Below are 22,252 nucleotides of genomic sequence, written 5' to 3'. Positions count from 1 at the left end.
CACCATGGCTAACTCCTAACAAATTGAAGCCTAGTTGTGAATATCAGGCCCATTCTTAAATGTTGCCGGCCACTTTTCTCTTTCTTGTATGAACTAATTCTTCAGTACTGCTGAGAGACTCAAAATGGAAAAGAGGTATAAAAGGATTTGTAAAAACGTGAAACACAATGAGAATGAAGTGAATGATTCTTGACCCTTTTCTTATCTGGGAGGTACTAATCCAGAAACCTTGGCCATTGAGAACATCACTGGGAAATTGAAAGCAAGCAAGCAACAACTTCTAAGCACCTGAAATGAAAGTGCGCAAATACTTACAGTTTTTCTATTTATTCTGTTTTGCACATACCCTAACGAGCTGTGTTATCATGCTCACAGAAGGGAGAAGGCGAAGGGAATGCTCAGAAGCAGGAGCAAGGAGAGTAGCAAGTCCTGGCACATGGATGGGCCTTGAAGACATTATGCTAAATGAAAGAATCCAGATGCCAAGGACCACAGAGTGTATGATTCCATTTCTAGGGAAGTTTCCAGAATGGGCAAATCCAGAGAGACAGAAGGTAGATTAGTGGTTGCCAGGGGGCGGGGAAGGGGGGACTGTGACAATTGATGGGTATGGGATTCCCTTTTGGGGGTGAAGAAATGTTTGGAATTAGAGATGATGGTTGCACAGCTTTGTGAATTTACTAAAACCACTTTAAAAGGGTAAATTTTATGATATGTCAGCTATATCTCAAAAATGTTAAAAAAGAAAGAGGGTGAAGATATGGCAAGGCACTAAGGAGAAGTTCACTCCCAAAGCAGGGCCATCAAGAGCTGCAAACTCTGCCCACGTCTTGATTCATAACCTCTGGGTTCTCTTCCATGTGATCCCACACATGCGTCCGGACACCCCTGCTGGCCAAGGTGCTGAAGGATATAAAGAGGACCAAGGTCCCTGAACTCTGGACAGAGCACCTCTCAGGGCAACAGTGGGCATTCATACTAATGACTCCCAAGCAAGTCATCACGAAAAGGTCACATTATCTTCAAAACTCTTAGTTTAAAAAGGCAGAGGAGTGGATCACAAGTAATTTGGAAAAAAAATTCAGTTTGCCAACCTTTTAAAGAAATCTTAAAACCTCTGGTGTCAAATTTCAGTTAGCTAGAAAGATAATGCATGTGGAATGGCTCATCTCCCATAGAAACTAGAGAATGAGATGCCACTGTATCTACGGAAAGGCAAACATGCCCACATATCTCAATAACCCCAGAGAGCGGGTCAGTTAGAGTGTTTCAAATCATCCAGTCTCCTGGGCATCTGGGATGTCATGGTGACTGCACCAATTATACTAACTTTTGTGATTTTCCCAAAATATTTGATGTGCCTCTAACTCAGGGGGCCAAGGGCAGCACTAAGCAAGCTACGGTGGAGGGAAAGAGGGCTCATGGCAGAGGGCTGTGGTCAGGGCGGGGCGCCACTGAGGAGAGAAATCTGTCCCCTTTCAGCGGCTCTCTGTGGTTTGTTCTCTCTTCTCAGTGTGTGGGAGATACATGTGAGCCCTGCCTCCATTGTATGGCCGGGAAACCATTGCCAGTGTAGAAGTACCCACTATAGTTTTCTAGGTGGAGGAAATGGGGTAGGTGTGAAGTGAGCACCCATCTCAGAATGGTTTCAGATTGTAGGAACTATGCACCATTACAAGCCACTGCTTTTGGTGGACAGCTGTGTCCACAGGTGGTTTAAGAGGGAGCCTCAGGGGCAGAGGGAGAGGAGAACGGAAGCCCTCCTTCAGCTAAACGTGAACCTGGTGAATTTGGATGAGCTCCTTAGCTCTAAATTGTTATTTCCATTCTCGGGCTCCTTCAAGGACCCCAAGCTTCCAATTTGCCACAGGCTTTGGGACATGGTGCCTGCTCTTGAAAGCAAGCATTTAGGAGTTTTTAAAGGCCTAAGTTCAAACCTGCTACTAGAAAAGATACATTTAAAGGGAAGATGCCCTGCTGTAAATTAGTGGCTTTCCATTGGGACCACACTTAGTGGAGTCCAGGGGTTGGTGACCCATGTCTTGAGTAATGGGAGACTAGAACCAAGTTGCTTGTGTGTGAGGGAGTCAGATGGAACAAAGGTTTCTTCATGGAAAAGCAAGTGGCAGTGATGGTAGTACCTGGGGAGTGTTTTGGCGATTGCGCTGTTCAAGACTGGATAGAGAGCCAAATCTGGGCTGTGCAGTCGGCTGTGCTTTTGGCAGGAATGAGAAGGGCAGGTTGGAGTGACAAAAAAAAACACCAAGAGTCTCTGTGTGGTGACTCACCCATGCTCCCAGCCCTCCCCCATCCATTCCCGTGAATCCGTATAGGTTTAAAGAGCCTGCCTATTAGTCAGACTCTCTCAGGGGGCACAGAGACCCTCTCAGGTTACTTTCAGTAATGGGGATTTATTGTAAGGATATTTCTGGAAATTGGGAGGCCTCAAAGCCTTAGGATTCCATAAACACTGAGGACAGATTGGCTTCTAGGAGCTCGGAACAGGATTCTGGACCTCAGGCAGCTCCAGGGGTCTGATTATCTCATACTCTCTACAACGAGGTAAAATCCCTCCATCCTGGTATTTGGCTCTCCACTCCTCTGTCTCTGCTTCTACTGACTCTGATGCTCTGTGCCTACAGCATGTGGTTTCTGCTTCTTCATGGCTTCTGCTTACTTGTGGCTTCTCTCTGTGTCTTTTAGCGTCTAGTCACACACCCTGCTGCCTTTTCTCTCACCTTCAAACTTCTCTAGAGAATTCAATTAGGCCCATGTTAGTAGCCACTTTCATGCTAGGCCACCTCCTGGGCCACTGGCCAATAAACAGGCTGCCCTTAAGTCTGATGCCTGTCCCTGGTCCCATAAGCAATAGCTGGGGTAACATTATGCGTTTTCTCCTGTGTCGAAGGAGACTGTTGGTGGTAGGGCGTGTGTGTGTGTGTGTGTGTGTGTGTGTGTGTGCGCGCGCGCGCATGGAGTGGGGGGGGGGGGTGGTGGGTGGAGGGGGGTGAAGGTTTGAATGGGGGAGTAGCAGGTCTCTGAAGACTTGGCCTGTCTGAACTTTTGTCCCGGCAATAAAGACTATGAAGCACTTGGGAGGGCGGGTGCTTTGTAAAGATTCCAAAGGCCTCTAGGTGTGTGTGGGAGAGACACCAATATCCACAGCACTGTTTTTCCAAGTCAGATCTCCCCATCAGGTTGCAGAGAGTGGTAGGCTTGGAAGGTACTGCCTCATTCCTACTCTCTTCCTTTGTTTTTGGTTCTGTAAACGGGAATAGGAAAGAGTGACTGGAAAGGTTTGCAGAGCTCTTTCTGGCTACAGGAGGTGGTCTGCAGGTTGCCCTAAGAAATGGACTTCACTGTGCCCCTGGTTATTGACACCTTAGCTCATCTGAACATTTGCCTTTTACTTATTTTTTTAATGTTTATTCAATTTTGAAAGACAGAATGCGAGAGGAGAAGGGGAGAGAGAGGGAGACAAAGCATCTGAAGCAGGCTCCAGGCTCTGAGCTGTTAACACAGAGCCTGACGAAGGGCTCGAACCCACAAACCATGAGATCATGACCTAAGCCAAAGTCAGATGCTTAACTGACTGAGCCACCCAGGCGCCCTGAACCTTTGCCTTTTATATGCTAAACCTATCGTTTCTAAATCCTAAGGTAGTATTTGGAGCTTAGTAAGTGCTCAAATGTTTGATAAATGAATGGGTGTAAATGAAAACATGAATTTGACATCAGCCCTTCAAGGGGAGGTTGACTCAGAGAAGGTTGAGGTTGGGGCTTTGGTAGAACAAAGGCCTGGCTCTGAATCCTGGCTTTGCCACTTGGCAAGCTGTGACACAATGGGACAGGTTACTTAACTTCTCTGAGCCTCCCTTTCCTCAACTGTAAGGTTAGGATAATGCTCATGTCAAAGTTCTTTGGAAAGTCCAAGTGACTATATACTTCCTAGCACAGGGTCTGACACTGGATGCTCTAGTGTCCAAGAGCTGGGAGTATTAGGGCCAGCTCAAAGGGCCTGGAGGGTACGAGCAGGCCATTTGCCACATGTGGACACAGGTGCACAGGCCCATTGGGAAATCAATGGGCAAATCCACATGCCAGCTGCTTGTCTCGCCTTCACCTCCCGGGGGGTTAGCAAGGCTGCCGTGCTGGGACTCAGGTACCAGTTCCAACAGCATTAGGCTACAAATACAGCAGGTGGGGATTGTGTCCAGAAGCCAGCCTTTGGAAAACAGCTGGAGAACATCAGGATCTAATATGAGGGGAACGCCACCAGTGGTGCCAAAATCTTCATGGGGTAAATGAAGGCTTAGTCAGAGAACAAGTCTGTGGGGCAGGTTGAGGGCAAAAGCCCAAGAGCCATGAGGCATCTGGAGCCAAGAACAGGAGGCCCTGAGGTGGGAGGCAGAGAATGCTGTGCTGTGCTGACCACAGGAGGCCAGGAAGCCTCTCCTTCGTGTCTACCCCTCACCCATGTCAAAGATGCAGCAGCTCTTGGAGTCCCAACATGTGCCAGCTCATTGCCTTTCAGGCTCTTCTAGATGTAATGCACACAGAGGTGGTGGGAAAGCGAGGTTCTAGGCAGGAAAGGCACTAGGTTTCCAGAACAGCTCCAGCAGTGACACCTTGCTGAATGTGACTATTGCGTGTTTATGTTCTGGTGGAGACAAGGCTATTGCAATTGCCAATGTCTGTCACTCCAGTTAAAATCACCCTCTTCATCTTCATTACCCAGAACTGCTCTACCTCTTAATGCTGATATGCTGCAATCTCTTCCATCCCAGCTCTGGTCCTTGTGGTTGTCGGCCTTGTGACCTCGAGGCCTCACTGCATCCAGGACTTAGCCTTTCCATTTCCTCTCAAGACCCCCAAGAAGTCCCCTCATGCCATCACTTGCTTCTCTGTGACACATTGTGCCAACCAGGCCTGTGCTGCTTCCATTCCTTGGCCTCATTGTCTGCTCCTGTCAGCCGCTAAGGAGGAGCTGACCTTGACTCTGTCCAGCTGGATGCCTACTTTGCTCCTAGCTGAGGTGGAGCACAGCTGCCAAAGGTCACACAGCCTCCTGCATTTAGGCTGGCACAAGATTTCTGATCTGCACTTAGCCCCTGGTGCCACTGCCTGCCCAGAGCCCTTCCCTGGACCCCGGCCAGCTTCATGTGCAGGCCCACAAAAGCTGTCACAAGCCTCTACCTGTCACTCTAGGTTTCTTTCCTACTAACTCATCTGTACCCACCCCAACTCCCAGCAACCTCACCTTGTACCTTCAAGGTCAAAATGAAGTTTCATTATGAGGGAAGATCCCACTCTCTGGCCCCTCTGGCCCACTCTTCCTGGTAGCTTCTCCTCCCATAACAATGATAACCAGCTCTTTGGAGTAAAGCTAATACTTGCCCACAGCATTGAGTTCCATCCTTTCTCTGGACCTTCAGTGAGCTTCTTCCTTGGATGCTCCTCTCACAGCCCTAGGCTTTTCCTAATCTCTCTCCCATTAGCATTTAAATGTGCTCCTGGCTCTTTTAATAAAAAAGACGAAGCCCTCACCCAACCCTGGGTCCCTATGAAACCACGGCCCCCCGTTGCTGTTTCTTTTTACAGTCAGTGTTCTTGAAAGTGTTGTCTGCATTTATTGTCTCTAAGGCTTCCCCTTCCCATTCACTTTTCGACCCTCATGATCTGCTTTCACAGACCACGCTTCCATGATTGCTGCATGCAACTCCTTCAGCTGGAATCCCTGCTGACCTCCGGATTGTAAGCCTAATGGACACTGCTTCTCGGGCCTCCCAGACTCAAGCTTCTGCAGTGGAATGCCATTGATAGCTCCACCCCAGAGATGCTCTCCTGCCTTAGCTCTTCCTGGGTTTCCTTCTTTCCTCTAGCTGGTCTTTTTCACTCTTCTTCCTGAGATCCTCTCCTTCTGTTCATCCCACCTAGAGATTAGGGTTTTGCAGAGTTCTATGCCTACTCTCTGCAGCTCTCAATCATCACCTTCTCCTTGGGTGGGCAGATTCTCTTCAAGAGTTCAAATGTGATTGTGATGCTGATGACCACCCACTGGATGGAAGCCCAGCCAGGAGTCCTTCCTGAGGACCAGATGGGGCAGTCACCGCCTGGAGGGGCATCTCCTCTTGCTCTCCCCAAACAGGATTCCTTCCCTCACCCCTCCAACCTGCTCTTCTCCTTTGCTCCCTATCATGATAAATATTATCTCCAATCACCCAACTGGCCAAATTAACCATTATGTGAGACCCAGCTCTGACCAATCCCAGTGGGTGTTTCCTCTGCTCCACCTGCTTATTTTTGATGGTTCATTCTCCTTTCTACCCTTTCCCACTCCATCACCAAGTTTAGCTGGTTCTACCTTCTTACTCCACGTGGAGTTCATCTTCTTCATCTCTACTGCCACAACCGTCCTCCAGACCCCCATAGTCTCTTGCTGGGATTTATGAGCAGCCTCTCTGTCTGCTCCTTCTGTCTTGGTGTGCAGACACTCTCCCATTCATTCTCCACACAGCTGCCAGAATGAACTTCTAAAAATGCGAATCTGTTCATGGCATCCCCCTGCCTGAAATTCTTCAGGGCTTCCCTGATGCCTTCAGGATAAAGTCCAAACTCCTTAGCGGGGTGTCCAAGGCCCTTCACATCTTGTGGTAATATGAGCATGACTAGTATTCAGACTTGGATAGACTCAGGATAACTCGGGTAGACTTGTGTTCAAATACTGGCAGTATTTTGGCTATGTGACTTTGAGTAAGTTACTTAACCTCTATGAGCCTCCACGTTCTTATGTGTATAGTGATGGTAATGTGCCTACCTCAGAGGATGCTGTGAGGATAAAATGAAGTAATGTATACTTGTCTTTTCAACTCTAGAAAATTCCTTGCTCATTATAGGCATGCAGCACATTTATTCCCCCTCCCTGCCTCTTGCCTGTCAGCTTTACACACAATGCCCTCTGATCCTGTGCCCCTGAGCTGCTGTCCTCCCTGGAAGATGCTGCACTTCCTTCTCACCTCTCCACCCAGCTTACACTGTCTGTAGCCCTGTGCCTGCCTCAGCACTTTCCTCTCTTTGCTTGAATAACTCGTCATAATCGTTAGGGTTCCTTGCCGGAAGTTTCTCCTGAGCACACCAAGACTAGCTGCTGGGCCTAGATGTTTCCAAAGCAGTCATTTCAAGCTCCTGTCAAGGACTGCCCTTCATTGTCTTACAATTACCTTCTCAAGCACTCCTCCCTTTGCAAGGCGTCTCCTCCAGGGTAGGGATCATGTCTTACTTATCTTTATATCCCTGGTACCTACGTAGTACCTCAGGCACACCAGGCTGTTAGTAAACATTTGCTGAATGAACAAACTTAAACATGAACTCTATCCAGGTGGTATTCAAGCTCTTACTCTCATTATTGATTTGCTTATAACATGTTCATTCTTGTTTATTTTTCTGTTCCTCTTGGGAGCAGGTGCTGTCAGCCCATCAGATTGTAAGCTCCCTGAAGGCAGGGTCCCCACAGAGGGTGCCTATAGAATTAACCTATTGGTGACTTTCATCACATATTGCTGACTGCCTGGCTTCTGAGAGAAGGGAAATGTAGTGATGAGTAAACTGGGTCTTCATCTTACTTTGTGCAAATCAAATTTAGTGGCCATGGAGGGTCCTGGGCTGTCTCTGAGGTACTGCAGCAGCAGTGGTCATGAAAGATGGCATTGGTGGTGGGGGATAAGGGAAATTTGAGAGTGGAGGTGCAAAGTCCTGGAGGAAACACACGGTTTCCTCTTCTGGTTAGCTGGGAGAATTGTGGACATTTGCCCCCAGGGACTGTCAAGCAAGGACCTTTGCCATGAAACTGGTTTTAGCTTTTGTTTCAAAATCAGTTTCCAGGCATTTCAGAATGTCACTTCCCATCAGTTCATGAGTGAACCTGCCTGTTTTTAGCTAAAAGGATCCTTGGGGGTTTCTTCTGCCTGACGATCTGGGCTGATCTTGCTTGGCAGCCCTTAGCGTCATAGAGTCCTACCATCTCCTGAGTTGTTAGAAATTACTGGGGTATTCATTACTTTTGATCTCTAATAGAAGTGGAGATAGATTGCAAGCAATCTTCAGACACCCCCGTCCCCCTACCCTATCTGTTGTCTTGCAAGAGCTGGGGGGCATTATTATTCCTTCTAGCCATACTGGTGGGACAAGCTTTCCTCTCTCACCACCCTACCCAGTGGGGTGCTGGGTTACTGATTCCTGGGGAGGGGAAGGTGCAGGCAGCTACTGAGCTCCCCCTCTCCCAGGAGGGCCCGGTGTCCCCAGAACACTCTTGTTTGTTATGCTCACTCTCTTCCACATCCCATAAGTGTATGATGTACGTAGAGGACGAGGGGTCAAAGACTGATGTACCTTAGATTCTTTTTTTAGATGCCTTTTTCCATGTCAGAGCTTTTAAAGTTGGCTTTCTGTTAATTTGCTAAGAAATGCGGTTGGGCTTGGGTTAGGACGAATGTGTTTTGTTTACTAAGAATCTAAGAAATTTTATAGAAGGAAGTCCTCATTTGGGTACTTGGTCTTAAGACTGACTTTAATAAAAATTCCTTTATCTTCTCTACCAACACAACACTAGAGCTGAGACTCAAATATTTTCTGGCCCTACCGGGAGCCAAGCACCTTAAAAGGAGCTTCAGCTGCAAGTGAGAACTGTGTAGGTTAGGCAGACATCAACACTTCTTGCTAGGAGTCAGGGTGTTTGTGAATGAGAGAGGTTGAAGCTGCTTTTCCAGAGGCTTCTAAAAAGGAAGACTTTCAGCTGTGTGGAGTGAGAGATATGAGGGACTGTGGGGCAATGGAGGACTAAAGCAGCTGGACTACCTGAGGGTAGACCATTTCTTTGAAGTCTGATTCTCCACTTGGATTAGGTTTTGCTATTGGCAGGTTTATAAACAATGAACCAGGAAGTATCTGTGAGTTGGTCTGAATTTATATAGAAGGTCCACAGGTGCTTGAGACCCCTCATTAGTACACATATATTCTCTCTCTGCCTCCCCCATCTCTCTCTCTCAGGACAGGAGTTTTGCTCAGTGCTGTGCAGAGAAGTCATGAAGTGAGGGAAATTGAATGGGCCCCTGCCAAAAGCCTTCTCGGCAGAGACTTACACAGCTGGGTCAATCAGAATAGCCAATTGAGGGATGACTTCCCTGGAGCACTAATAGCAGACTCCTATTTTTTCCATTTTCTGCCTGACAAAGCATCTGGAGCTGTTTGTGGGTTCTGGATGCAAGTATCCTAGCATGCAGCTCCATAGGGACTAGGCTTCAAGTCTGTCCATTTGGCAGATGGTGGAGGGAAGAGGGATCCCCAGGGGCTGGGCCCACAAGGCTCCAGCCTTGGAGAAATCAGGCAAGATTTTCAAGGGAATCAACATTCTGCAGTGTCTTTTTTTCCTTAAGAATTTATATTAGTAGCATCAGCCTAGAGTGTGACTGATTATAGGAGAACCAATTTTCCTTATAGTAGCGCTGGAAGTGAAGAGAAAGCTAAAGGAAAGGGGGTGGTGAGCACTATGCGGCTGCAGTGGTTTATTTACAAGGCTTCCTAGTTGTTCAAAAATTATTTTTAAAAACCCACTTCCTAATCTTTCTCCAGAATAATGAAAGGCATTGGGCCTAAAAATAAAAGTTAGAGGAAGGGATCAGTTTTTTAGATACAGGCATGCATGCAGGAATTCATTCATTCATTCATTCAACTAGCATGCATAAGCATCTTCTGTGTATTCAGTCATTGAGAGGGAAATGAACAGAAGGTGTTACCCTGCCCTATTGGATCTTACAATTGAGAAGTCAAGAGACACGGCCAAGAAATGGCTAAGCATCTGCAGCACAGAAGGGGGAAGTAGTTTGAGTTTTCTTCATTCCACTTGGGACATGGGGTGCCCCTTGTACCTGGATTTTCTTGCAGCAGATATTCTTATAGCTTTTAAGTTCTGAAACATTTTATTCAAATACTTTTGATGGAGGTGTTTAAAAGGGTCATATCTTCTGCTTTATAAAATAGAATTCACAGAACACAATTTCATCTCTTTCTAACTTGACCTTTCCTTAAATGTCCCCTAAAGTTTTCTAGTTGTTGGTGCTTCTTTCTTGCAAACCAATGGCAGTTATTTCTTGTCAACTTCTAGCTGTTTAGCTTCTAACTGGCTGTAACCATTAGAATTGAGGATTGACTGGAGAAATTAGAGAATTATTTTTGTTTAATGAGCAAGCTTATCTTTATATTCAACTTAAGGCTAATAAACTTTGGTTTGGTGGTTGGAGTGTTGCATGGACAATGTGATAACTATTCTCCTTACTTTTCTGAGAGTTTTTTCCTTCCCTTAACCTGTGTTCTGCATAATCACAGTTGTTGGATGTAACTTTTGGCTAAAAGTAGGACAAAACTCTATTAAGATGAGATGTCAAAGTCAGTGACACTGTCCATAATGCTGTGAATGTTTAAAGAAAAAAAAATATTCCCTCTGGGCTGGGAGGCCACAGCAAAGTTTTCATGGAAATAAAACTTAGTGAGACCTTGAGGACATGACAGGGCTTTGGTGAGTTGTAGGGAAGTGGCTACATTATTCAGAAGGGGTAGACTGAACTCTCCAATGGAATCAGAATCTTTATGATATATTATAACTGTTCATGAGCTTATATGTGATGGCATGTCACTTACCTTGCCACCCCATGCAGAGATTTATTCTATAGATCCTTGGCTTGGGCCCTTCCACATTCTGTAGGAAGCCATGTCTCATTTGCTGGCTGTGTCTCCTGGATTGTGAGCATGAATTGCAGGACAGAAACTTGTACCATGGCTTTCACTCAGATGACATAAAATGGTACAGTATCCCTGAGCTTCTACATGTACTTCAATGGCAGAGGAGAAGAAGACTAGTTTTATCTCCTTCTTGAGCTATCCAAGGACCATCCTCTTCTCTAGAATCCAAATTTTACTAATATTCCCTAAAGATTACAAAGTTGCACTCAACATCAGGAGCCACCAATGGGTGTTAATTAGTTCATGTGGGCATCTGTTATTAATGAAAAACATTAGGGTCTGTTTTCAATTTACCAATCCTTGGAAAATGTGGAATAATAAGAAAAGGCAAGAAAAGCCATGCCTTTAGGCCCTGAATAAGATCCTACCATCTGATGCCAAATTCTGCACCCACTTAAAATGAGGGGAGGGGCATGCTGAAAGCAGTTGCTTAGTCAATCAATAATTTTTCAAAGGTAGAAAATTTTCAAATAAAACTTATAATAAAGCATGAGAATCCACTCAACCAATAACCCTTTATTGAGAACATATGATGTGTTTTTTGTTTAAGATGAGGGATTAATAAAAATTGACAATCTCACCCTTCCATCCCAAATTCCCATATGCAATGACAAATATTTCCATAGAACTGACATATATTTTATTTTTAATTTTTTTAATGTTTATTTTTGAGAGAGAGACAGAGAGACAAGACAGTGAGTGGGGGAGGGGCAGAGAGACAGACAGGGAGACACAGAATCTGAAGCAGGCTCTAGGCTCTGAGCTGTCAGCACAGAGCCCAATGTGGGACTTGAACTCACAGAGCTGTGAGATCATGACCTGAGCTGAAGTTGGACACTTAACCAACTGAGCCACCCAGGTGCCCCGAAATGATACATATTTTAAAAATACACCCAGTGCTAGAAAACAAGAAAGGGTATCTTTGGTAGATCAGAAACTGAGGAATCCCTGAAGAATGGAAAGTAGTTAAGATCTGATGAAGGAAGCCACATCTCCAAATGCTGCTGTAGGATTCCTAAAAAATGGGGTCTTGGTCTCAAAATAGCAAATATGGGGCAGAAAGAAGCCTGTAGTAAATAACAAGGCAAGTAGTTGGGGTTACCAGGAAGATGATTCCCTCCACACCTCTACATTTGACTCCCTCAGGGTAAGCGGTGAGTAATAGAGATCACTTGGATGTTTTGGTCAGAGAGGCAAACTAGTGCTCCAGATGGTCAGCATAACCCAGGAGAAGGATTTCTACTTTTGTACTCCCTACTGGCTCACTATACCAACAGCAAGCATCTTCCCTCACTTATGTTGGAAAAGTTGAAGTAAAACCTGCCCCATAGTACATCCTATTCTTTGCCTCTGACCAAGCTAACATGGATTTTCTGGATTTAACATGGATTTTACACAAAAATGGGCATGTATGTAGGATTCACCAAAAATGTGTAGAAAAACAATAATATGAAAAAGAGGTGCTGACTGCAATTAAAAAAAGTTCACACCCAAGGAAATGTTAGTAGTCCAAGAAAAATGAGACTTTTCTAGAGATATTGGAATAAGTACTGATATTGGATTGGTAAAAAAAAAAAAAATCAAAGACTTTGGAAACTAAAAATGTTCATAACAAAATTTAAAAACCAACAAATGGGCAGGATCATCAGAGTGGACATAACTGAAGAGTAAATTAGTGAACTGGAAGATAAAACTGAGGAATTCTCTTATGTGGCCTAAAAGATCATGAGATAAAAATATGGAAAGAAAAGTTGAGATTTGGAGAACATATTCAGATATTTTAATATCTGTCTATAAGAAGTTTCAGAAGGATAGGATGAGTGGAATGAAGAAAACAGAAAAGAAACAATACAGTAAAATTTACCAGGAGGTATAAAATAATCAGTATAACATAAAAGTCTGAAGATTCAAAGACGATGAATGAGAAAATACCTGTAACTAGATACATCACAATAATAAGGCTAAAGGAAAACTATTTAGAAAATAGTGGGTGGGGTGCCTGGCTGGCTCAGTCAGGAAAGTGTGTGACTTTTGATCTTGAGATCATGAGTTCAAGCACCTCTTCTTCCAGAGAGGAAAAAAAAATCTGAAATGAAATCTAAAATGGAATGATAGCAATGGCAGACTTCTCACTAGAAATGCTAGAAGCAAAAATGCAGTGGAATTGTACGCACACAACTGGGGAGGGTGGGGAAGATATTGAACTGGAATTGTATACTCAGGAAAATTATGATTTGATTGTGTATATGAAAAAGAATCATCTCTGACATAACAGATTCAAATAGTTTATCATTTGCTGGCTCCCTCTATAAAAATCACTAGAGGTCAACTTTCGTATACCATTCACAAAAGTAAACTCAAAATGGATGAAGGACCTGAATGTGAGACAGGAAACCATCAAAACCTTAGAGGAGAAAGCAGGAAAAAAACCTCTTTGACCTCAGCCACAGCAATTTCATACTCGACACATCTCCAAAGGCAAGGGAATTAAAAGCAAAAATGAACTATTGGGACCCCATCAAGATAAAAAGCTTCTGCACTGCAAAGGAAACAATCAACAAAACTAAAAGGCAACAGACAGAATGGGGAAAAGATATTTGCAAATGACATATCGGATAAAGGGCTAGTATCCAAAGAACTAGCCCTATAAAGAACTATAAAGAACTCACCAAACTCCACACACCCAAAAACAAATAATCCAGTGAAGAAATGGCCAGAAGACATGAATAGACATTTTTTCTAAAGAAGACATCCAGATGGCCAACAGACATATGAAAAGATGCTCAACGTCACTCCTCATCAGGGAAATAAAAATCAAAACCGCACTGAGATACCATGTCATCCCGGTCAGAGTGGCTAAAATGAACAAATCAGGAGACTATAGATGCTGGAGAGGATGTGGAGAAATGGGAACCCACTGTTGGTGGGAATGCAAACTGGTGCAGCCACTCTGGAAAACAGTGTGGAGGTTCCTCAAAAAATTAAAAATAGATCTACTCTATGACTCAGCAATAGCACAGCTAGGAACTTACCCAAGGGATACAGGAGTACTGATGCATAGGGGCACTTGTACCCCAATGTTTATAACAGCACTCTCAACAATAGCTAAATTATGGAAAGAGCCTAAATGTCCACCAACTGATGAATGGATAAAGAAGATGTGGTTTATATATACAATGGAATACTACTTGGCAATGAGAAAGAATGAAATATGGCCCTTTGTAGCAACATGGATGGAACTGGAGAGTGTTATGCTAAGTGAAATAAGCCATACAGAGAAAGACAGATACCATATGGTTTCACTCATATGTGGATCCTGAGAAACTTAACAGAGAACCATGGAGGGGCCGGGGGGGGGGAGGGTAGTTACAGAGAGGGAGGGAGGCAAACCATAAGAGACTCTTAAATACTAAGAACAAACTGAGGGTTGATGGGGGGTGGGGGAGAGGGGAAAGTAAGTGATGGGCATTGAGGAGGGCACCTGTTGGGATGAGCACTGGGTGTTGTATGGAAACCAATTTGACAATGAATTATATTTAATATAAAAAAATCACTAGAGGTCATGAAAAATAGAACAAAAGAAGTGGGAAGGGAATGGGAGTCAAGGACCTACTTTTTGCTAATGTCACATACTTCTGTCTTAGAGCAGGGCAGTTTCAATTAGTTTGCATCTGGTTGAGGAAGAGGGAATGTATCTGTTCTCTCCACAGACAATTGGCTAAATAGAAACAACTCCCCATCCAGAAGGTATGAGCTGCGCTGCCTGTGTAGGTTCACTGTATTAAAGTGTGGAATGGGCAGGACATGTTGGCAATCTCCTCTCAATCCTGATCCAAGTCCTTGCTTTTGTCTCTGAAGCCTGAAGACCTATGGCTAGGGGTTGCCTTCATCCCATTAAATGTTTTCTGTCTCTTACTTCTCAAAGCCATCCCATTAAGTGTTCAGAAGGATGAGGGTGGGGAAACTAATTCTCTCCCCGATTGATGCTCTAGATTGCAGTAAACACGTCTCTGTGACTTTGTTTGATTGGAAGCAGTACAATGTCAGGCTTAAATCACTCAGAACATCAGGTGTATGCCCAACTGAGTAGAGGGAAGCATGGCCTGGGCCTCTGGGAACTCTGCCCAGTGACCTGGCAGTTTGTGAAACTGCCAGCTCTCCTGGATGGAGGGGGAAGACCAGATAGGAAAGGGGCCTTACAACCTTGGGAAGGAAAAGGAAAAATAACTGTAGGAGGCTGTAGGTACCAGAAGTCCAGGTGAATCCACAAAGTGCTGCTTCAGGAAGCCTCCTTGTGGGCATGAGAGGGGCATATGGGGCTGTCTCACGGGTCAGCAGAATTCAAGCCAAGGCACAACAGATTCTGACTGGGAAGTGGTCTGGACCTTCTCCACAGAGGAGGATTTGGAAGGTGTTTAAAAATTCATGTTATTAAAGTAATTTTTCTCCCTCAAATTTCTATCCTTTGTATAATTACGTTTGAGAAAACCAAACAGGGCTCATGTTCCTGATGTGAGTTTGTGTTTCTCTGGCAGCTTCTCCCATTCGAGATCGGGCCTGGCCCTCTGTGGAGCCTAATCCTCTCTCCACTCACATGGGCCTTTGTCATGTGAGTCCCTGTCATGTGAGTCAGTTTCTCCCTGACTCTCAAGATTGGAGGGAGGCTGAGAAGCAGCCACGCTCAATCACCTGTCTTCAGAAGAGCCCTAGGAACCTGGCTAATATTTTTTAGTCCTTTTATTATAATCCTAGATTGTACAACTTAGTAGGGGACCCTTGAAGCCACATGTCCTGTCCCCTGGCTCCAGGTAGTACTGAATTTTTAAAATTATTTTAGTTTATTTATTGATTTTGAGAGAGAGAGAGAGAATGAGAGAGAGCAAGAGCAAGTAGTGGAGGGGCAGAGAGAGGGAGAGAGAGAGAGAATCTCAAGCAGGCCCTGCATTGTCAGCACAGAGCCCAATGCGGGGCTCAAACTCACGAACTATGAGATCATAACCTGAGCCAAAATCAAGAGTCAGATGTTTAACTGACTGAGCCACCTAGGCGCCCCAAGTACTGAATTTAAACTGTTTTCTTCAGATAACTCTCTTCTCTGTTGAGAAAAAAATAACCCCTAAAGAAGCAGCTACTTTAGCATCTCTTGGGAAGGCTTTCCTGCATTTCACTTGCTGTTTGCCAAGAAAGGTTAAGTCACTCCCCTGAAGACCCACTGGACTTGGGGAAAGGACCAGCTTGAGAGTTCTTCCCATCCCTCAAAGAGCTTTGAGTGCACATGACCTCATGGCATCCTTGCCTAGGGGAAAAAAAGAAAAGATTTCTTGATTCTTGAACATGCTGTGGAGAGTTTTTATATGTTATATTAGTGTCAGGTTAGACCCTCAGATGTTTTTATTCATGCTTCAGGCACTATATGCCACTTAAAAGCATCTGAATGGAACCGGAGAAAACTGATAGCAGGGGCAGAGGGTAAGAAGTGTGATGGGGAAGGTGGTGGAGGAACAGGCAGCTGCCTATGGCTGCCTTGCACAGAGCCTGGAGTCCCAGTCTACAGATGCATTTCACCAGCCTGCCCCTTCCATGTGCCTGGATAACCCTGGCTCACATGTTTCCCCATAAACTTCTAGCTATAGACAGAACTTCTCTGCAAGTCTAGCTTGGACATAATTTTTTTAAACAAATGATTCCTACCAGGAGACCATGAGCATTTGAACTCCCCAAGGTGATATTTAAAACTTATCTTTTTTTTTTTTCTAAAGAAAAACAACTATGAAGACAGGTAGGGTTGGGTATTCATTCTTAGGGCCCAAGTGCCTGAGCCCTTGAAACACAAGCTTTCCTAAATACTTTTTCTTGGGAACAGCATCTCTACACTGAATGCCAGCCACAAGGTTCATAATAATAGGCTAAAAGAGTTGAAAGTGACCCACAAATTCAGCTTGTCCAGACTCCTCACATTACAGATGAAGAGATGGAAACCAGAACTACAAACAGTTGTGAGGGCAGGGATAGTCACCCTCTCCTTTTGCTCAGGGGTCCCTATCTTGACACCTCCCCAACCCAGGGTCTTCAGCAACTTGTGACAGAATTGGAGCTAGAATTTGTCTCCTGATTCAAGTTCAGTGCTTTATCTCTCCCCCTTCCCCCACCAAGGAACTCCATGCTTTCTCTGCAGCCTGTAGGCCAGGCCACAACTTAGTGGCGGGTGGAAGAATGAAATGAGTGTAATGATTTTAAAGAGGGCAGGATGACCTTCCACAAATCCCGTTCTGACCAGTTTGTCACTGATGCTTGACCTTCCACCATTAGAGATTCATTCTTTTGTAACCTGGAGGTAGACTTCCAGAGTCTCCTCTTGCAATGTAAATACCTCTGGAAGGCCACCAACAGCTGATAGCTAATAAACTGCAAGGGCTGTTTCCCCAAGAGTGTTAATAACCAACGGTGTGGTGGTATGATGGAGGGGAAGCTGGGGCAGAGAGAGTTTGGAATTCATTGAAATAGGAGGACAAAGTTGGGGCTGATGTGAGGATGGGTCCACCCTGTTGTAGACATTTCATAAATGTTACTATCTACCCATCCAACTAAATATATAAGAATGACACGCTGGTGAGAAATTTCCTTGACAAGGCATGAACAAATGCTTGGCAGCCCAATGGAAAAGACAGTGCTGCCCACACCCATCTCCCATCAGAAGATGCTCAGTCTACTGCATTCTGTGTAGTGGGTATCCCGGCTTGGTTGGAACCAGGTCCCTGCTCCTCCCCCAAGGCTTCATTTGCATGAGTTGACCATCATAGGCACTTCTGTTTATGGCTGAAGAATGGGGGAGTTTGTACTATCTTGTGTGTGGAATACAGGGGAGGAAGAAACTGAGCAACAGAAAGGATGGTGTGTCATCGGCATTCCACCCTGACACTGGGCTTTGTGCCCTTGCAGAACAATGGAAGAATTTGTACCAGAAGTAGAAGGGGCTGCTTCTCTAAGAGCCTTGAAGGGATTTGGAGTGCAAGGAATGAGCTTGGGGGATCACCGGGTCTGCTCTTGCTTCTCATGACATCCGGAATTTGCTGAAAGTGCTGGAAGACCAGCCTTGGTACAGCTATCAGCATCCTCATGAGGGACGTTGTCAACTTGGGCAATGGCAAGGCTCCTAAAAGCAACCTCAAAGTCATTGGACATTGGCTATGGGAAGCCAGAGATGAAGAAGGAAGAGGAGGAGGAGGAGGAGGAGGAGGAGGAGGAGGGGGGGGGGGAGAGAGACTCAGTGTGAGTACATGTGATGTGGTCCTACGGGTCTCCTAGAAACCCTTGGGAGGATCTTCATAAAGGGAGAGGGTGGTAAGGAGAGTCTCTGTCAAAAGAGGGGCCAAGAGGAGCACCTGGGTGGCTCAGTCGGTTAAGTGTCCAACTTCAGCTCAGGCCATTATCTCATCGTCTGTGTGTTCGAGCCCTGCGTTGGGCTTTGTGCTGACAGCTGAGCCTGGAGCCTGCTTCGGATTCTGTGTCTCCCTCTCTCTCTGCCCCTCCCATGGCTTGCGCTCACGCCTTCTCTCTCTGTCTCTCTCTCTCTCTCAAAAACAAACATTTAAAAAATTAAAAAGAGAGGTCAAGAATGGGAAGCTTGAGTAATTGTTATTTAGTGTGATGGGCTGGAGTGGCTTGGTTATACTGGAGTTCCTCTTACATCATTTGAATCCTGCCTGAGATGCCAATAGACAAAAATAAACTCTGATCCCATGACCAGGGAAAGGAGCCCTTGGCCCTGGTTAGAGAAAAGTCCAATAGCTCACTGGTCAAATTTCCCTCTTTCTTATCCACCCAAATTTAGGTCATGATTCTATAGGACCAGAAAATTTGTTCCAAACTCAGTCTGGGAAAGAGCAGCAAGAAAAACAATGTCAGGGACTCCATTACCCAACCAGGAGGAAGAAGGAGGAAGCCCAATCTTGTATTAACTAGAGAAAAAATGAGGCACAAGGAAGCAGGCATGATTTATTCAGAGCCTCCCAGAAGGCATAACCTGAACCTTCCAGGGCCTTATGGACCCAGGGTTTATGGACCAAAAGGAAAAAAAAAAAATTACACACACACACACACACACACACACATATAATTTTTCTTTCAAAAAAAGAAAAGGCCATCTTTGCTGGCTGGAAGAGAGTCAGAGCATATATACAAAGTTGTTTTGATATCATTCTCTTCCTTCTTAATCCACCATCCACCTGCTAAAGTGCCGGATCTTTCCTTCCTTCCTGCGATTAATCCCACATTCACTCAGGATGCATTAACTAAGTCCTAACATAGTTATGTGGCAGATTTGCCCACTGCCATGGCTGAGTTTTCCAGAAGTTAAAAAAAAAATCAACATCCCCTATACCTGCAAATATGGTATGCCACCCAGAATGACACCACTTAGGGCAGTTACTAAGCAGATGTGACAGTAAGAACTGCAGCAAGAATACAGGTTGATAGCTGCCATTTAGATGGAGTTACCCTGTCTAGAGCCATTGCCAGGTTGACAGATACTCTGGCCTCTGGAGGTGGGGTGTACTTTTTATTCTTGTACTTACGGCTGAGAGTAACATAGCAGCAGATGCAGTTTTGCTGAGTTAAGTCAGTAACATCCGGCCACATGCTGTATACCATCATGCCCATATTTTGAGGTCTACAATGAGCCTGATTCTGGGTCAGTCACTACAACAACCCTGAAGTAGGTTTTACCAGGTCCACTTTATTTATTTATTTATTTATTTATTTATTTATTTGCAGATAAGAGGTTTATAGCTGGATTGAAAACCAGGCATGTTTGCCTCTGAGGTCTGTGCTCCTTCCACTGGTGGAGTCAGGAAGACATGGACTCTGAGCATTGTTCAATCCCTTACCAGGGCTGTGACTTGAGTAAGCTCTTTAACCTTTCTGAGATGTCCTTTCCTGATCTATAAAATAGGGGTAACAATGCAACTAACATCTGGGGATGGTGTGAGAACTCAGTAGGGTACTTAGCACAGTGCCTGGCCTGGAGTGGACACTTGGCTTGAAGTCACTATTCTGAGGTCACTGGGCTTCTTCTCCCTTCCATGAGGGCCTAGGAGAAGAACAATATCCACAGGAAATAGCTCTTAGCTTTGCAAACAGTATTTCCATCCCAGGAGAGGGGAAGCCCTTTCCTCTGGAAAGCCACAGTTGCATTTGAATTAAATGGATAGCTGGATAGTCCAAGAAATTGAAGTCACTCTTCTCTTGCAGTGTGATTTTAAAATGTCACCTAACCTTTATGTAGTTTTTTCTGTGGAATAACTTGAACAATCCATGACCCAGACTGGTGTGTTAGGTGTGATAATTGATTTTTGTTCTTTCACAGGTGAAGTAGCCACAGAGTGGATTGTTTCTGGCAAGAAGAGGACTGTGACTGGCTTCTCCAGCAACACAACTGGCTGCTTTCTGGACCATCATCTTTGACCATTATTGTGTACTGTGGGACAGCACATTAATTTGAATATGTTTTGAAACCAAGAATCATTAGACAGGTAGAAATTCTATTTGTGTGTATCTGAGTATATAAAATGAGTAGAAGAAAAGCAATTTTTGGATCATCTGCTGATTTGCATTGTTTGGAAATTGATACGGATCATTGAGACTTCGATGAAGTTATGCTGACTACATCCAGGTAGTTTGTGTTGTCAAGAAATTCATTGGTTTCCCCACTGAACTCTGTCCCCTGACAAGTGTTGGAGATATGAAGTGGTGATGACCATTTATAATGACTGTTTGGTTGTAGTCATTGAGGCTGCTAGAATCAAGCAGGACTGTTTTTAAAAAATGAACCCCCTTTTGACCTCTGGAAAGCTCTAATGATAGCCCAGTACTGGAGTAATGAGCATTACCTACAAGTATCCTTTGTAAATTCTTGGAATTAACAGAAATTAACTTTCTACTCAAGCTCTCTTACAAGTGGGAGGTAGAGGCTGTTCTACTCTTCAGCCTTTGTTTTGGCCATGAGAGTTGCATTTTGGTTTGAGATGTGTGTGACCAGTCTTTGTGGTGATTTTGGTGTGGTTAGAATCATAATTTGTACCATGGATAAAATGATAAAACATAAAGGGGAAGGAAATCCCTTCTTTTAAAGAAGAAGAAATGGGCTTAGAGAGGCAAAGTGGCTTTCTCAAGGCCACCATCCTACTTAATGATGGAGCTGGGACTAGGGCACAGTTCTGCTGACCCTTGCGTGACACTCTCCACCTCACACCATGTGTCTATCTCATGTAGGTAGACATGGTCTTATATGATGAGATGCTGGGAAAGAAACTGACTTTCATTAGAACACTATTTACTAAGAACTATGCTAGGTGTTTCATCTGCATTGTCTCATTTTATTGTCACAACTTTTCTGCCAGAGAGAGATCACCATTAAGCCATTTTTACACAGATGGAGAGGTTAACCTACTGGTCTGTAAGACCACAAAGCCCATGCTCTTTCTTCTGGGAAGAGAAGAAAGAGATCAGGGTGGTTAAATGGTCCAGAAATGAAACCGACGGAATCAAGCACAGTTTTGTTTAACCATCTCCACTCACTGTGCATTTTCAGGTAGGGCTATCTATACCTGAGACACCAGAGATCAGACCTGCTCTAGGGCAGGTCATAATATGTTATGCTCTAAGTGACATCAATGTATATATATATAATGTGCCTGGCAGGGAGGCAAGGCTGAACATTTCTTATCCATAAAAGTTTCGGAAACACACAGAAACTTTGGAATCTTGGTAGAAAATGTGTCCCCAGCCTTCCTTGAATGGAGGCTACTATGCTTCTTGTCCAGACCCTATAGCCTTGAGGGTCTCCCTGTCCATATCAATAGATTCTTTTATTGCAAGACCTATGTAAACTATAAACCATTGATTATAGCCATATCTAACCTATTAGAACCAATCCATATGACCCCTGATAGGACCTGAATCCATAACCAACTCTTCCTGGAAGATGTGTCATCGGGGTAGGGATATGTCATCTAATCTTCTAGTCTAGCATGCCTAGCACAGTGTTTGGGTCATAATACTTAATATAAGGGCTAATGGAAGTGAAAGTGTATTCAGGAGTGCCTGGGTGGCTCAGTTGGTTAGGTGTCCAACTTCAGCTCAGGTCATGATCTCTGGTCTGTGGGTTCAAGCCCCGCATTGGGCTCTGCGCTGACAGCTCAGAGCCTGGAGCCTGCTTTGGATTCTGTGTCTCCCTCTCTCCCTGCCCCTCCCCTGCTCATGTTCTGTCTCAAAAATAAATAAAAGTTAAAAAAAATTTAAAAAGTGAAGGTGTATTGAGTTATTGCACTGGATAAACTGAATTGATTTCTAGTTAGCTTTGGAGGATTTAGGAGAGATTTCCAGAAAAAGGTAAGCCTTTATGAAAGATTTGAAAAGGAAGAAAGGAGTGGGGTGTACAAGTTCTGCCAAGAAGAAAAAAC

The 22,252-nt window shown here is 44.6% G+C and overlaps 2 long non-coding RNA genes across 2 annotated transcripts in view; one reads left to right on the top strand and one right to left on the bottom strand.

Annotated features, from left to right (window-relative positions):
- Positions 1 to 22,252, bottom strand: part of LOC147579387 (uncharacterized) — a 101,401-nt gene that overhangs the window by 72,745 nt on the left and 6,404 nt on the right. The gene's annotated exons all lie outside the window — the stretch shown is intronic.
- Positions 1,011 to 20,378, top strand: LOC147579388 (uncharacterized). The gene is made up of 3 exons (XR_015253873.1): positions 1,011 to 2,562; positions 19,566 to 19,694; positions 20,158 to 20,378. It is a non-coding gene; the product is annotated as an uncharacterized LOC147579388 (long non-coding RNA).

Source organism: Puma concolor, chromosome B4 (genome assembly GCF_028749965.1).
Source record: "Puma concolor isolate L17-30 chromosome B4, mPumCon1.1.hap2, whole genome shotgun sequence".
Lineage (NCBI taxonomy): Eukaryota > Metazoa > Chordata > Mammalia > Carnivora > Felidae > Puma > Puma concolor.
This window is presented reverse-complemented; position numbering and strand designations above follow the sequence as displayed.